The following is a 17,198-nucleotide window of genomic DNA, read 5'->3' on the forward strand; positions in this document are numbered from 1 at the left end:
GGGTGACAATCAATTCGCATATGGTGTCCAGGGCACAGTTGGGGGCAGAGGGTGGTCTATAGCCAGCGGCAATGTTTCTTGAGAGGTGGATTTTTAAAAGTGGAAGCTCGAATTGTTTGGGCACAGACCTGGATAGTAATAACAAAACTCGGAAGGCTATCCCTACAGTAGATTGCAACTCTGCCCCCTTTGGCAGTTCTATCTTGTCGGAAAATGTTATAGTTAGGGATGGAAATTTCAGGGTTTTTGGTGGCCTTCCTAAGCCAGGATTCAGACACGGCTAGGACATCCAAGTTGGCAGAGTGTGCTAGGGCAGTGAATAGAACAAACTTAGGGAGGAGGCTTCTAATGTTAACATGCATGAAACCAAGGCTTTTACTGTTACAGAAGTCAACAAATGGGAGTGCCTGGGGAATGGGAGTGGAGCTAGGTACTGCAGGGCCTGGATTAACCTCCACATCACCAGAGGAACAGAGGAGGAGTAGGATAAGGGTATGGCTAAAAGCTAAAAGAACTGGCTGTCTAGTACGTTCAGAACAGAGAGTAAAAGGAGCAGATTTCTGGCCACGGTAGAATAGATTCAAGGCATAATGTACAGACAAAGGTATGGTAGGATGTGAATACAGTGGGGGTAAACCTGTGCATAGAGTGACGATGAAAGAGATATTGTCTCTAGAAATATCAATATCATTTAAATCAGGTGATGTCACCACATGTGTGGGAGGTGGAACTAAAGTGTTAACTAAGGCGTATTGAGCAGGGCTAGAGGCTCTACAGTGAAATAAGTCAATAATTACTAACCAAAACAGTAATGGACAAGGCATATTGACGTTAGGGAGAGGCAAGCCAAGTGATCATAGGAGTCCAGTGAGTGGCTTCAGCAGGAAAAACTATATTTACACGGGACAAGACAAAACACACGTCTGACTGCTACACCATCTTGTTAATGTATTTTAATTGAAGAGGTTAATGTATATTTAAGTTATATTTGTTTTAAGTTATTCATTAATGTTAAGAGAATTTTCCGTTCAAGAGTTTTACCATTAAAATTACATTTAGACTGTAAAAGATGGCCTTAAGCACAGTTTTGCATCAAATAGTGAATTCCACTGTATGCAGAATGTTGCATGCATGTCTGCACAGTGTTATATTTTCAAAGCTCACTGTCAGCAAATATCGTACAGTAAATATTGGACCACAAGAGAGTTGCAAGCCTGCAAAGGTAGAGTTATTTAAAGCTTTGAATGGGTCGATTGGGTTCTGGAGGTGTGTGGTTACAGCAATTGCGCAGGGTTGGTGTGGTCTGTTGTTGTGGGGCCCAAAATCCCTGGCGGTGCCCCTGCATTGACCCACCCCACTCCATTTGTTTTGTACACTGCTGCTACTTGCTGTTTATTATCTATGCATAGTCACTTCACCCCTACCTACATGTACAAATGACCTCTAACCTGTACCCCAGCACACTGACTCGATACCGGTACCCCCTGTATATAGCCTCATTATTGTTATTGTATTGTGTTACTTTTTTATAATTTTTTACTTTAGTTTATTTGTTAAATATTTTCTTTACTCTTCTTGAACTGCACTGTTGGTTAAGGGCTTGTAAGTAAGCATTTCACAGTAAGGTCTACACTTGTTGTATTCAGGGGCATGTGACAAATAAAGTTTGATTTGAGATGAGTAAGACTTTAAGGCCTACCAGAGTTACTCCTATAATCTTACAATACATTGCTTATCTTTATACAACATATTATGATCGGAAATGAACTAATTAGCCTCCTATACACCTGTATAGCAGACACAGTAGCCATCTGACATTTCAAAAATGCATGTCAGTGTTGGAGGATGCCACCCGCATATTTCTTTCTGGCCTAAGCTTCTCTTCCTTTATATAGGCAATATTTATTTTTATGTTAATATCATTCAGTAGACACCTACGCCTATAGGCCTATGCATGCAATGCCCTGATACATGTAGTGCTCAAATCTCGTGACAGCTGAATGGTGAGGCAGACAATAATTGTTTTAGGAAAGTAGCCTTAAACACATGAACAAATAGGCTATAAAGTTTTGCATATGCTACACATCGAAACACAAGGAATAGTGTTTTTATCATTTGTTATAGGCTGTTTTTAACGAGACGTAATTGTGGCTCATTATTCAAATATTCCCTTTCATGTTGTCAGGTGCTTAAATTTCCTAAAGAGAACTCTGAAATGGCATATTGTTTTATGAGGATTTTACAATATTCGAATTAAAATCTATCGCCAATTGGATGGAAACCTAGCTAGTGCGCCAGTCCAGTGTCACTTTGATCATGTCTGGTTCACCAGCAGACCCGAACATCTAAAGAATAAGCTACCAGCCAAACAAGCTTGTAAGAATTGTACGTAAACTCCTGGAGGTCTCTTTCTATATAATTGTATATGTATTTATGTAAAAAAAAAAATAGGGACCAGAATGGAAATAAGTCCGACTTTATTGTGCCATCCAGGTCCCTTTTTACAAATATGTGTGTACTGTTTGGATTGAGGACCAGGATCCTATTTGGACCCAGTTTGGAAAACGCTACGTTGTATAATCATGAACTTCTATGTTTTCTGTAAAACATTTAGAAATAGCGATAAATGTAGATGAACAACACATTGCTTACTTTAAAGCAAAATTGACCCCTTTGTAAGCTAGCTATTTATTGCACTGAAAACAAAAAAAGCTCCCTGTTTGACGCTGACCTCGGTTCCTGTGTTCAGCTAGTAATGCCTGATGTGCTGAGCCAGGTCTGATCTGGCCAGCTGGCTAATGTTTTGGAGAACATAGACCAATAGCTAACCTAGCTACACTGCTAGTTTGCTAACCACAGTCGGTCAACACAATATGAAAACATCGGAGAAAATGAAACATAAATATACGAGACCGTTTCAGACGCTGGTAAAAGTCTAATATATGTAACTAGTCAAGAACATCCAACCGTAGCAGTGGGGCAAAGGTAGGGACGTGGTCGAGTATATCGCTAACGTTAGCTAGTTTGGCCAAATGCCTTGTTTGGGTTGGTTGTCAACGCTTGAGTTGGACAAACGCTGGCTTGTTAGTTTATTGGGAGACTGATAGTTACAGATTGTAACACAATATAATGTGATTTAACCAAATATTACTGGTAGTTACAGGCCTGGCTGTACAAAACGTCGTCAGAGTTTTCAACTGACAACTTTAACTTGCTATTGGCGATACTATCTTTGTCCTCCACCAGTATAATGAACCACATTTGTTGGGTTAAATCACAGTATCTGGTTTTACAATCTGGAGCTAGGAGACGGGTAGTTTAACTCGATTTTTAAGTTTCATGACAGCCTGTTTTCGTTGTTTCTCTGTGTTTCAGTTTAACTGCCAGAACCCACACCACCAGTTGTTTGGTCATTAACGTTGTGTTGTAATTCTGTAAAACGAACAGATTTAAATTATTCATGTCACCAATGGCAACATTGTCATCAGCTCCTCATGGCTGTTAACAAATGACAAACTGCAGTGATTAGGTAACTAATCATTAAAAACCCATTTTAGCTAGTTAGCTACAAACATGGTTCTGTCATCAATAGTTGGATTTCATCATGCTATGGTAAGGTAAAGGTGTAGACTACAAGCTAGATGCCCCTTTAGACTACAAGCTGGCCACACACACTTTCATATGGCCTTTGCGAAGACCCTTTGGTGACTGAGACCAACAAACACCAGTGTGAAGGAGGAAGGCCTGATCTTTGAGATGACTGTCTACCCAAAGAATTCAGTGCGGATCTTATCTGCCCGGGAGTGTGGTGCCCGCGGCCTTGGCTCCCAGCGCCTCCTGCAGCAGCTTGTTGAGGAGAAGACCCGGAGGATGAAATGGCAGAGTCAGGTAAGGAGCATCCTTCCTGAGGAATGGATGGAAATTGTGCAATGTATCAAGTTTAACTGAGATGAGTGGTGACTTTTTATGTGCTCTTTTTATTTGATTTTCCACAGAAAGTGGAGTTGCCGGACAGCCCTCGTTCTACCTTCCTGTTGGCTTTTAGCCCGGACAGGTCAGAATGACATCCTATAAAAAATGTTTGGGAGGAGGTAGAAAGACACCAAGACTGGAAGATTGTATGGTAACTGTTAACGTTTTCCTTTCATATAGGACCTTAATGGCCTCCACACATGTCAACCACAACATTTATGTCACAGTGGTTAAGACAGGGAAGTGTGTTCACTCTCTGGTTGGCCATCGCCGCACTCCTTGGTGTCTGACCTTTCACCCTACCATCCCTGGTTTGGTGGCTTCGGGATGTCTGGATGGAGAGGTTCGCATCTGGGACCTGCATGTGAGTGGGTGTCATCTTCTTATGCAAAGGAACGCCAGGGACGACATGTGCAAACAGACTTAATTAGATGATGACTCCGTCCTCTCCTCTCTGACCTGGAAACCGAAGTGGTTGAGGACGGTGTCAGTTAATTAGTAGGTGAACGGAGGACATGCTCACTTCCTTGATGCACAAGAGTATTCCACTCAGTGACTAGCGCTGACGTGTTTTAAAATCTGCCACACCCACTTTGAATCAGCTGTTTTCTCGAAGGAGAAAAGCATGCACACATTTAATAAGAATACAGCACTTATTTCATCTATAAAATGTCTTCCACAACTAGCTAGCTGTAAATGTAATTTGCCTTATGGAGCGGAGTCTCATTTCATAGAAGCTCATTTGTTTCCTCGCCTCTGCTCCTCGATTATCTTTGAACTTTTTCAAAAGCAGGACAGAGGAGAGTTGAGCAAAACCAATTGAGATTCTCCCTTTTTATCTGTCCCATTATGGCATCTGAGGCCATCTCCATTTTTAAGTCATCAATTTTCTTTGTGTTTTACCGCCACCTGCAGTGCCGGAGTACTGAACCAAATCTGGTCATTAATTTATTGTGGCCGAAAGATGGCAGTGATACAGCCATTTACAAACCAGGTAACCCAATTTGATCTGATCATTGGCTGATTCCTCTCAACCCATATGGATCCCCACCCGGTTGACTACTTTTAAATGGTGAAAGCCCTTTATAGCGTACCACAGAGTCATAATACCATAAAACCTAGAAGTCAAACAGGGAAATGGTTCCAATAGTTTTTTCACCATTTCATTTTTCATTTCATTTTAGAAACACTTAAACTAAGGGATCTGTTTCGTTTAGGCGTACGCTGGCGTGACGTTTTGATAACCGTGTACATCTCTCTAGGACAAAGTGACTTATCAATATATTCGCCTGTATTTATCCAAAATGTAATGCTAATTAACTGCTAATGTAGCTATTATACAGAACCACAAATGCCATGATGATCTGGTCTAGACTGCCGAATCGAGGCAAAGGTAAGAATCTCTGGATTAGCTATCTAATGTTAGCTAAATGTTAAATCTAGACTTGGGTTTCCTCTATCGTAATTTCTCCTCGTTCACCCCAGCTGCCAAACTAACCCTGATTCAGATGACCATCCTAGCCATGCTAGATTACGGATACATAATTTATAGATCGGCAAGTAAGGGTGCTCTCGAGCGGCTGGATGTTCTTTACCATTCGGCCATCAGATTTGCCACTAATGCTCCTTATAGGACACATCACTACACTCTATACTCCACTGTAAATTGGTCATCTCTGTATACCTGTCGCAAGACCCACTAATTGATGCTAGGGATGGACCGATATGACATTTTTGGCCATACCGATATCCAATATTTTCCTTGCCAAAAAAAACGATACCGATATTTAACATTTTAGCTGCCTTTTAAACATTCTAGTACAGTTAAAAAGTTACACACACACACACACACACACACACACACATATGGACACAGTGGTCTAAGGCACTACATCTCAGTGCAAGAGGCGTCACTACAGTCCCTGGTTCGAATCCAGGCTGTATCACATCCGGCCGTGATTGGAAGTTCCATAAGGCAGCGCACAATTGGCCCAGCGTCGTCCGGGTTTGGCTGGGGTTAGGCCGTCATTGTAAATAAGAATTTGTTCTTAACTGACTTGCATTGTTAAATAAAGGTTACACATACACACACACTACACCAACCAAAATGTTATTTTGTTGTCATTTACTTATGTCCCCATTACCAGCAAAGCATAATCAAAACCTATTTCTATCACTTACTTGCTGTGCAGTTTCATTGTTCATTTGTTCAGCCGTTTCATTCTCAACAAGGATTTCATCATACATGTCAAGCAGTGAAGTTTCAGCTCTGTCTGTTTATGGCCTCTTTTACTCTGTGAGCACTGTCACTGTGTCCGTTTCCATGCTGTGAATGTAAAATTTCACGTAAACCCTGTTTCTTGTCTGCATCGAAGTAGTGGTCCTTGTACCTAGCATCGGGCATGGTGACGACACAGTAAAGAGGCTCAGAGAAAATACCACAGAATCGCTTGTTCACAGTCTCGAGTACTTTTGCAAGTTTTAACCCCACGCTCCAAATCGGCAGTTTTGTTGAGCAGGCATTTCAATGCCATGACAGAGGATATAACGTCAGCTGCAGACGCAGTTGATTAGCTTATTTCTCCAGTCAGTTGTTCGAATTGCACTTGGAGTGTGTTCATGTTTCAAACATGTTCTCAAATGCCATTGAAATGGCAACAGCGGTATGAGAACCAGCACATTCTTGAGCATCCAATACGGCTTTCCTCAGTACGAAATCCTCATTGACCTACTGTGCTATCAGACTCAGCATGCTAATGGGGCTGACACCGCTGGTCCAAATGTCAGTCTTGACGCCTATAGCAAGTAGCACAATGAATTCCATTATCTTGGCATTAATGGATTTCGCCTTTGAGTTGTCTCTCTCTAGTTGATGCTTAATTATAAAACCCTCTTAGACCTCACTCCCCCCTGAGATATCTACTGCAGCCCTCATCCTCAACATACAACACCCGTTCTGCAAGTCACATTCTGTTAAAGGTCCCCAAAGCACACACATCCATGGGTCACTCCTCTTTTCAGTTCGCTGCAGCTAGCGACTGGAACGAGCTGCAACAAACATTCAAACTGGACAGTTTTATCTCAATCTCTTCATTCAAAGACTCAATCATGGACACTCTTACTGACAGTTGTGACTGCTTTGCGTGATGTATTGTCTCTACCTTCTTGCCCTTTGTGCTGTTGTCTGTGCCCAATAATGTTTGTACCATGTTTGTGCTGCTACCATGTTGTCATGTTGTGTTGCTACCATGCTGTGTGTCATGTGTTGCTGCCTTGCTATGTTGTTGTCTTAGGTCTCTTTTTATGTAGTGTTCTCTTGTCGTGATGCGTGTTAGCCTATGTTTAAAAAAATGTAATCCCAGCCCCTGTCCCCGCAGGAGACCTTTTGGTAGGCCGTCATTGTAAATAAGAATTTGTTCTTAACTGACTTGCCTACCAGGTTAAATAAAACTTGTAATGGATAAATTGGCAACATTTCTTTAAATTGACAGTTCTGAGAACTGTCTTGTGCAAGTTTTAAGTTGTCATAATACCTGTTAGCAAAGGTTTCAGCTAGAGATAATGTGCAGGAGCTTGCAGGGATTTGTTGTTTTGCATGATGTCTACAGTGCCTTGCAAAAGTATTCATCCCCCTTGGCGTTTTTCCTATTATGTTGCATTACAAACTGTAATTTAAATGGATTTTTATTTGGATTTCATGTAATGGACATGGTGAAGCCAACAAAAAAATATACTTGTTTCAAAAAATTCAAATAAATAAATAAAACGGAAAAGTGGTGCGTGCATATATATTCACCCCCTTTGCTATGAAGCCCCTCAATAGGTGGTGCGACAAAATTGCCTTCAGAAGTCACATAATTAGTTAGATTGCACAGGTGGACTTTATTTAAGTGTCGCATGATCTCAGTATATAGACACCTGTTCTGAAAGGCCCCAGAGTCTGCAACACCACTAAGCAAGGGGCACCACCAAGCAAGCGGCACCATGAAGACCAAGAAAATCTCCAAAAAGGTCAGGGACAAAGTTGTGGAGAAGTACAGATCAGGGTTGGGTTATAAAAAAACATCAAACTTTGAACATCCCACAGAGCACCATTAAATCCTTTATTGGAAAGTGGAAAGAATATGGCACCACAACAAACCTGCCAAGAGAGGGCCGCCCACCAAAACACAGACCAGGCAAGGAGGGCATTAATCAGAGGGGCAACAAAGAGACCAAAGATAACCCTGAAGGAGCTGTAAAGCTCCACAGCGGAGATTGGAGTATCTGTCCATAGGACCACTTTAAGCCGTACACTCCACAGAGCTGGGCTTTGCGGAATAGTGGCCAGAAAAAAGCCATTGCTTAAAGAAAAAAATAAGGAAACACGTTTGGTGTTCGCCAAAAGGCATGTGGGAGACTCCACAAACATATAGAAGGTACTTTGGTTAGATGAGACTAAAATAGAGTTTTCCTTGATGGACAAAAAGCTACATGTCTGGTGGAAACCCATCACCCCGAGAACACCATCCCCACAGTGAAGCATGGTGGTGGCAGCATCATGCTGTGGGGATGTTTTTCCATCGGCAGGGACTGGGAAACTAGTCAGAATTGAAAGAATGATTGCGCTAAATACAGGGAAATTCTTGAGAGAAACCTGTTTCAGTCTTCCAGAGATTTTTAGCCTGGGATGGAGGTTCACCTTCCAATTTGACAATGACCCTAAGCATACTGCTAAAGCATCACTCGATTGGTTTAAAGGGGAAACATTTAAATGTCTCGGAATGGCCCAGACCCTACATACAATTGAGAATCTGTGGTGTGACTTAAGATTGCTGTACACCAGCGGAACCCATCCAACTTGAAGAAGCTGAAGCAGTTTTTCCTTGAAGAATGGGCAAAAATCCCAGTGGCTAGATGTGCCAAGCTTATAGAGACATACCCCAAGAGACTTGCAGCTGTAACTGCTGCAAAAGGTGGCTCTACAAAGTATTGACTTTGGGGGGGGTGAATAGTTATGCACGCTCAAGTTTACAGTTTTTTTTTGTGTTATTCCTTGTTTGTTTCACAAGAAAAAATATTTTCCGTCTTAAAAGTGGTAGGCATGTTGTGTAAATCAAATGATACAACACCCCCCCCAACAGTCCCTCCTATTGAAGAATAGCTTCCTAATGTTCAATTTACGTAAACTTGGAAATTACTTTTAAATGGACAATGATAAAAATTAATTAATAAAAAATTAATAAATAAAAATGTTTATTAGATGAACAAACAATGATAACAAAACATTCACCGTGACGTTTACAAACTCAGAGACTTATCACACCATACACAATTTTATTTCCATCTCTCATCACACAACAAAATGACATTCTAGATGAATCTGCTGTCTTGTTCCATGTCAGCTGGAGCGCTTTTTGTTTCTCCACCCTCTCCTTCTGGTTCCTAAGAGAGTGACAGCATAAGACTTGGAAAGCAACAAAAAAGACACCAAACGTAACAGTATTAACTTCTTGACGCACCCATCCCGTTAGCGGGATCATTTTCATCAACATCCGCTGAATTCAAATTAAATTACTAAACATATTTAATTTTCATGAAATCACAAGTGCAATATAGCAAAACACAGCTTAGCTTGTTGTTAATCCACCTGGCGTGTCAGATTTCAACACAGCTTTTCGGCGAAAGCATGACAAGCGTTTATGGAAGAACATCTCTCTCAGTAGACAAAATACACCTAGCAGCCAAGTAGATTGGTCATGAAAGTCAGAAAAGCAATAGATTAAATCGCTTACCTTTGATGATCTTCGGATGTTTTCACTCGAGACTCCCAGTTGCACAAATGTTCCTTTTGTTCCATAAAGATTATTTTTATATCCAAAATCCACAGGCGTGAGCGGTCACGACATCGCAGACAAACATTCCAAATAGTATCCGTAATGTCCACAGAAACATTTCAAACTTTTTTTATAGTCAATCCTCAGGTTGTTTTTAAAATATATAATCGGTAATATATCAACCGGGACTGTCGCTTTTTCAATAGGAGAGGGAGAGACAATGGCTGCCCCACTCTGTTGCGCAAGCAAAACTCATGCGAACACCCAGCTATCCACTGACGTGTTATCTTTCTTGCTCATTTTTTAAAATAAAGCCTGAAACTGTCTAAAGACTGTTGACAACTTGAGGAAGCGATAGGAAAAGGAATCTGGTTCATATCCCTTTAAATGGAGCGAAGGCAGGCTATGGAACATGAAGCTTTCAAAATAGAAGCCACTTCCTGGTTTGATTTTCCTCAGGTTTTCGCCTGCAATATCAGTTCTGTTATACTCACAGACAATATTTTGACAGTTTTGGAAACTTTAGAGTGTTTTCTACCATCATCTGACAATTATATGCATATTCTAGTTTCTGGGCCTGAGAAATAGGCAGTTTCAAATGGGTACGTTTTTTAGCCAAAAAACCCTACACTCAAGAAGTTAACGTGATAAGCTATGCATAATTATATATGCATGAAAACCAAAGTCTGAGACCATGACAATTCCCACTCTCTCTTCACCTGACTCTATGCCTCCAGGATACTTTTCTGCTGGGTTCCACAAAGATGAAAGCCCTAAAAAGCCTCCTTGTGCTTTCGCCCAGTCTTCCTCTTTCGGCCCCAGGTTCCGAGAGGTGTTCCCAAGTCATATCATTTTCACTTTGTTCCCCATCTCCTCCATTGCCACACCCCTACATCCTCTTAAGGTAACTCAGCACTGTATATGCTTTCACATCAATGACTTCAACATGTTGTTTAGAGTACAATTACCCCAATATCTAACCTCTTTCATATGATGCATTAACCAATAAAGCAGCTAACCCCCCTATGATGTTTAAAGTAGCTCCCAGACCCAACCCATCTGTATGTCTTACAGTGGAATCTAGTCTCTCTCTTTCGCTCCACTTCCTCTGTCATGTCTTCAAGCTCACCCATTATGCAGCTTGACCTCACTTCACGTGAGAACAATGCACCCACCAAGGAGAGACATGACGATCTTTACCGCTGCAGCTGCTGTAAGGAGTAGTGTGTGTGTGGACCAGACCAACACTGTCCCAAAACACCGCCTGGTGCATCTTGACGTACACTCAATCTCCAGAATTCAGCCTGTGCCCTTGTTTATCTCTGTTTTCACCTGAGGATATACATAATGCAACACATTTTCTGACAACATGAACTCTCGTCTTATTTCAAGAGCACTAATTTCTGACATTTGAATAACAGCCTCCCCTGTACTCCCATCGGTCTCCCAGTTACCAATCCATGTGGCACGAGTCCTCATTAATTGATATCCCAACAATGCTAACCCGTGCTTCTACTAACATGGCCAATGCCTATAACCTTCAATTAATCTGTCAAGTGTTAGCCGGATGTTAGAAATTGGGAAAAAGATTAATGAGTTGGGCAGAATATCCAACCTAACAAAAGTCACAGGTTTCTTGAATGTTTACCATAGTGTCTGAAATGCCACCACTATCTCTTCTCCTCTCACCATGATCTGGGTATGTGTATTGTACAATTAAATCCCCATATTGTGTACAGTTAGCTGTCCTCCCTCTCCTATGAGCTATCTCCTGTAACAATATACAGTCTCTGGGAATGATACACTATCATTACATCTAACCCATAACACACTAGTCACTACTCCTAATGCATTTCTACAGTTATAAACATACTAACACATTCTCAAATCAATTAGTCAATGTACATCAGTCTCTCCTCTGGAACAATGATCACTCTTATGTTCCACAAAACCTAAAAACATATTGACTTGAAAAGGAAAGAGAAAAAGAAGTACATGTTTAATAACTTTGCACCACACATTGATGCGATTTAACTTAACAATTCTGATTACATGGTAAAACAAAAGAGAACAAAAAAACGTTCATGGTTGTCCCAAGCCTATCATCCAGTGATTTTCTCTAACAAACAACCTCTCTGTAGGAGGACACTTAGAGGTAAGGTTTCTGGAGACTCTCTCTGCAAAATACATTTTATCAGCGCCCCCACCTCTCACCGTTCTGTAGCAACTCTCTTTCGCTGTGCCCAAATCATAACTAAAACATTTTATAAATTATCCAAAACAAATTTAGAATGAGAGTCCTTAGTACTTACTTTGAGAATAGGACTCGAATCCCAGCTTCTCAATTTAGCACACATCATCCCTGTTAGAATGTACTTTTATAAACTTAACCTTTTTATTGCCGGTAATAACTCCTCATTACAGCCCCCCCCTGTCCCTGTTGTCCTGTCACGAGTGGCCTGTTAATGAAAGATCAGTATCTCAATGCATCCTTTGTCAAAATTGTTTGCAGTGTGTAGACCCCCCCCCCCCCCCCCCCCTTCCTGTCCTTTTCCCGGCACTTATCATTCTAGCGTGTCTTTTTCAGATAGCGTTTACAGTTCATCTTCCCAACGGCACATGTAACTCTTGCCTGTCCCATTTGATGGCCCTTGATAATGTCCTGATTTCAATATCCAAATGGATACGTCCGTTTCTCCCACGTACACAAATCTCTCACCTGCCGTTCTCAGCACTTCGGTTTATGGCTCGGACTCAGAAGTGTTAAAAAGCCACTGTCGAATTGCACGCCTTCGTCGCTCTTTCTTCAGCCGGTTAGGGAGGGTTTTGAGGTTCACACACGCGGTTTGTGGTCAAATGATTCCTACCATGCATTAAGACATGATCTGACGTCAGCTTCCATGATAACCTCATAAAAAGCAAAGATGACAACAACAGTTTAGCTCAATTAATTTCTGTTTCAGGAAATCCAGACAAGCATTGACTATATGAACCTTCTTACATGAACCTTTTCTTAATAACATTATATCTACGACAAATGTCAAAGAGCATACCAACATACTGTTACTGCTAAAACCATTTTCAAAATTAGTCCATACTCCCTTATTCTACTGGCGACCTCTCGAAAGAGTTTCCAGATCATGAAGTTAGCACCCTAACCCCTCGCAGAATCCCACACTCCAGTATCCCAATCTGGTGAAATTTGTATCGAAACAAAAACACTAAATTAAATCAGCAATACTCATATCACAATCCATTTGAAGTAACTGTCATCCCTTATTAACATATATTTCCCCTCCTGTATCCAGACTGAACACAGTACCTCTGTATATTTACCCAAAAACCAGGACCCCAGGGAACTGTTAATTTTCCCAGTCGAACACATGATTCTAAAACAACTCTTTATAACTCCCTACGGAAATAATAATAATCTCATAAAGTAATGGTACAATTTGAATAGACTGGTGTTTGTCATTCATTTTAAAATTAAATCCTGTTCCGATAATTTCTAGTGAGATTGATCAGGCCTCACCAGAAAGTCAGGATACAGAGCATTTGACACCATTCACATATTTCCTCTCCCTTTACATTCCCTGTCCTTCAGAACCCATTAAATGTTTGTTTCAATCCACTACAATGTTCATGAACTACCTAAAAAATGTTAAGGTTAGTAACTTGGCTAATTCCTTGTTACCCCTCCACCCTTTCGTATATTATAGAAATCTATTTCAGAATAAGACAACATAAAACTTACATCTATTTCAAACTAAAACCACAATGTCTCATGAGATAAATAAAAAAAACAGGGCTAACTGAGTTTACAAGGAGTGTTTGGCCATATAATTTAAATGTGTTACCTTTAGAATCCATTCCCCTGGCACTTTGCCAAGATTCTTCAACCCAAAATAAATTTTCCTGTGGCAAATTTAGCCAATTTCTCATCGTAAGGACTCCGTGTTATTTCATCCCTAGCCTTTGCTAAATACACTGCTCAAAAAAATAAAGGGAACACTAAAGTAACACATCCTAGATCTGAATGAATGAAATATTTTTATTAAATACTTTTTTTCTTTACATAGTTGAATGTGCTGACAACAAAATCACACAAAATTGATGAATGGAAATCAAATTTATCAACCCATGGAGGTCTGGATTTGGAGTCACACTCAAAATTAAAGTGGAAAACCACACTACAGGCGGATCCAACTTTGATGTAATGTCCTTAAAACAAGTCAAAATGAGGCTCAGTAGTGTGTGTGGCCTCCACGTGCCTGTATGACCTCCCTACAACGCCTGGGCATGCTCCTGATGAGGTGGCGGATGGTCTCCTGAGGGATCTCCTCCCAGACCTGGACTAAAGCATCCGCCAACTCCTGGACAGTCTGTGGTGCAATGTGGCGTTGGTGGATGGAGCAAGACATGATGTCCCAGATGTGCTCAATTGGATTCAGGTCTGGGGAACGGGCGGGCCAGTCCATAGCATCAATGCCTTCCTCTTACAGGAACTGCTGACACACTCCAGCCACATGAGGTCTAGCATTGTCTTGCATTAGGAGGAACCCAGGGCCAACTACACCAGCCTATGGTCTCACAAGGGGTCTGAGGATCTCATCTCGGTAACTAATGGCAGTCAGGCTACCTCTGGCGAGCACATGGAGGGCTGTGCGGCCCCCCAAAGAAACACCATGACTGACCCACTGCCAAACCGGTCATGCTGGAGGATGTTGCAGGCAGCAGAATGTTCTCCACGGCGTCTCCAGATGGTCATGTCTGTCACGTGCTCAGTGTGAACCTGCTTTCATCTGTGAAGAGCACAGGGCGCCTGTGGCAAATTTGCCAATCTTGGTGTTCTCTGGCAAATGCCAAACGTCCTGCACGGTGTTGGGCTGTAAGCACAACCGCCACCTGTGGACATCGGGCCCTCATACCACCCTCATGGAGTCTGTTTCTGACCGTTTGAGCAGACACATGCACATTTGTGGCCTGCTGGAGGTCATTTTGCAGGGCTCTGTCAGTGCTCCTCCTGATCCTCCTTGCACAAAGGCGGAGGTAGCGGTCCTGCTGCTGGTTTGTTGCCCTCCTACGGCCTCCTCCACGTCTCCTGATGTACTGGCCTGTCTCCTGGCAGCGTCTCCATGCTCTGGACACTACGCTGACAGACACAGCAAACCTTCTTGCCACAGCTCGCATTGATGTTCCATCCTGGATGAGCTGCACTACCTGAGCCACTTGTGTGGGTTGTAGACTCCGTCTCATGCTACCACTAGAGTGAAAGCACTGCCAGCATTCAAAGTGACCAAAACATCAGCCAGGAAGCATAGGAACTGAGAAGTGGTCTGTAGTCACCACCTGCAGAACCACTCCTTTATTGGGGGTGTCTTGCTAATTGCCTATAATTTCCACCTGTTGTCTATTCCATTTGCACAACAGCATGTGAAATGTATTGTCAATCAGTGTTACTTCCTAAGTGGACCGTTTGATTTCACAGAAGTGTGATTGACTTGGAGTTACATTGTGTTGTTTAAGTGTTCCCTTTATTTTTTTGAGCAGTGTAGTTAGGTCAGACGTGATCTCATACGTCTTCCTTCACGTAGAAACTGTAATCTCTATGAACCACTTATCGATCGAACCGAGGCTATTCACCAATATGTGACATTTCCTCTCCTACTAATCTCAAGACGATTTATTGTTGCTCTTTTGAAAAAGATGCAAATGCTTGTATAACGGCATTTCCTTCGAATGCAGCATGTTCCAGTATCACATTACACTCATTCTTCCAATGTCCGATATTCCCACGTCTAAAACAGGGAGCTTTCTCTGTACGCTTTGTTTTTTTTGCGACATTTCTTTGTCTTACCTTGGCCACTGAAACTATAGTTAGTGATTTTCCCTATGGCCCTATTAACCCCTTGCACATCTGCGACGTGAGCGGAGTCATATTCCACTCTCAAAACATCCTCTTGAATTAAATCCACTGCCCCTGCAATTACCGTTTTGATCACAGTGTTCAAATCTGCCATTAAAGCAGAAGTGCAAATTTTGTCAATACACTCCCGTTCCCAGTTTTTTTGTGGCAGCGTACTTGTCCTCATTCCGGGTTTATCGTGGTGCATTTTTTGTTGATAGAATGCTGACATCAACACGCTGATATATTGAGCTTTTGATTCTGGTTTTATGTCATTGTGCCAAGTCATAATTGCCTCCCTGAATTCTTCATTTGATTTGAATTCTCTGTCAGCAGGGAAATGTTGCCCAAATTCTTCCCATATTCGAGCCAAATTGGTAGAATGCTGGTGCTCTTCTTTCAGCGCCTCCATGGCTTTATTGAAATCGTCTAGCTCCACATTACAGGGAGAATCGGATCCGTTTGTTCTCTTATCAATAGTTATTATTCCCTAACCTCTCCTGACGGTGTTCAGTATGTTTTGGATTTTTTCACTCCCGTCTATAATACACACCTTCTATTAACTGTTTTCCAAGGTAGCGCTACACACTTCCAAGGTAGCGCTACACACTTCCAAGGTAGCGCCACACACTTCCAAGGTAGCGCCACACACTTCCAAGGTAGCGCCACACACTTACCCGGATAATAATTCATTGGTCACGGCACTTAATACCTTGTATTAGAATGATACTATAGCGTCTGCGAATGTATTACTGGAGAATACGGATTACTTAATAGCTTTTTTCCCATATTGCCTACAATATCCCTATTATTGATAAGACATCACCAAAATTATTCACACTTGTCTTCCTATTTCCACATAATCTGCCATGGTTCACCACCCCAACAGGGCATAAAACTAACCTCTTTTTCACACACACACTCACACCCTGTGCTCTCACGGCCACTGCGACTGGGCTTCCACCCTCTCATTACAGATTTAGCAGGGAACCAACCCCACCAAGAATTTACCCTTTGCAGGTTCCAGCCTGCGCGGGCTTACCTTCCGGGACTCACCCTATTCTTATAGTAGTCACATGAACTATCCCAACCAGAATTTACCCCCTAGGACTTACCCTACAGGTACTAGCCTGCTGGAGATGAACCTACTAGGAATTTACATTTACTTTATAGTACTTGCAGGAACCAACCTACAAGGAGTCTACCATTTACTTTATAGTACTAGCAGGAACCAACCTACTAGGAATTTACCATTTACTTTATAGTACTAGCAGGAACCAACCTACTAGGGATTTACCCCCTAGGACTTACCCTACAGGTACCAGCCTGTACGAGTTGACCTTCCGGGACTTACTATCTACCATAAAGCTACGACCTGTTGTTACACAATGGGTCTACTGAATTAAACTCTCCCGGTCCATATCCTATAATGTTCAGCCTACGATTTTCATCTCCCCAAGATGTCAAAGTGGAAACAGGTATAGGAACTTGCCTACCTTGTTTGT

The 17,198-nt window shown here is 41.8% G+C and overlaps 1 pseudogene across 1 annotated transcript in view; it reads left to right on the top strand.

Moving 5' to 3' along the window:
* Positions 1 to 2,743: 2,743 nt before the first annotated feature.
* LOC109895293 (activating molecule in BECN1-regulated autophagy protein 1-like) overlaps positions 2,744 to 17,198 on the top strand; it is a 162,053-nt pseudogene continuing 147,598 nt past the window's right edge. The window contains exons 1-4 of the transcript XR_004210702.1: positions 2,744 to 2,985; positions 3,376 to 3,888; positions 3,996 to 4,054; positions 4,153 to 4,396. The product of XR_004210702.1 is annotated as an activating molecule in BECN1-regulated autophagy protein 1-like (transcript). The remainder of the gene's footprint in view (positions 2,986 to 3,375; positions 3,889 to 3,995; positions 4,055 to 4,152; positions 4,397 to 17,198) is intronic.

This window comes from Oncorhynchus kisutch, linkage group LG8 (genome assembly GCF_002021735.2).
Source record: "Oncorhynchus kisutch isolate 150728-3 linkage group LG8, Okis_V2, whole genome shotgun sequence".
In the NCBI taxonomy this organism is placed as follows: domain Eukaryota; kingdom Metazoa; phylum Chordata; class Actinopteri; order Salmoniformes; family Salmonidae; genus Oncorhynchus; species Oncorhynchus kisutch.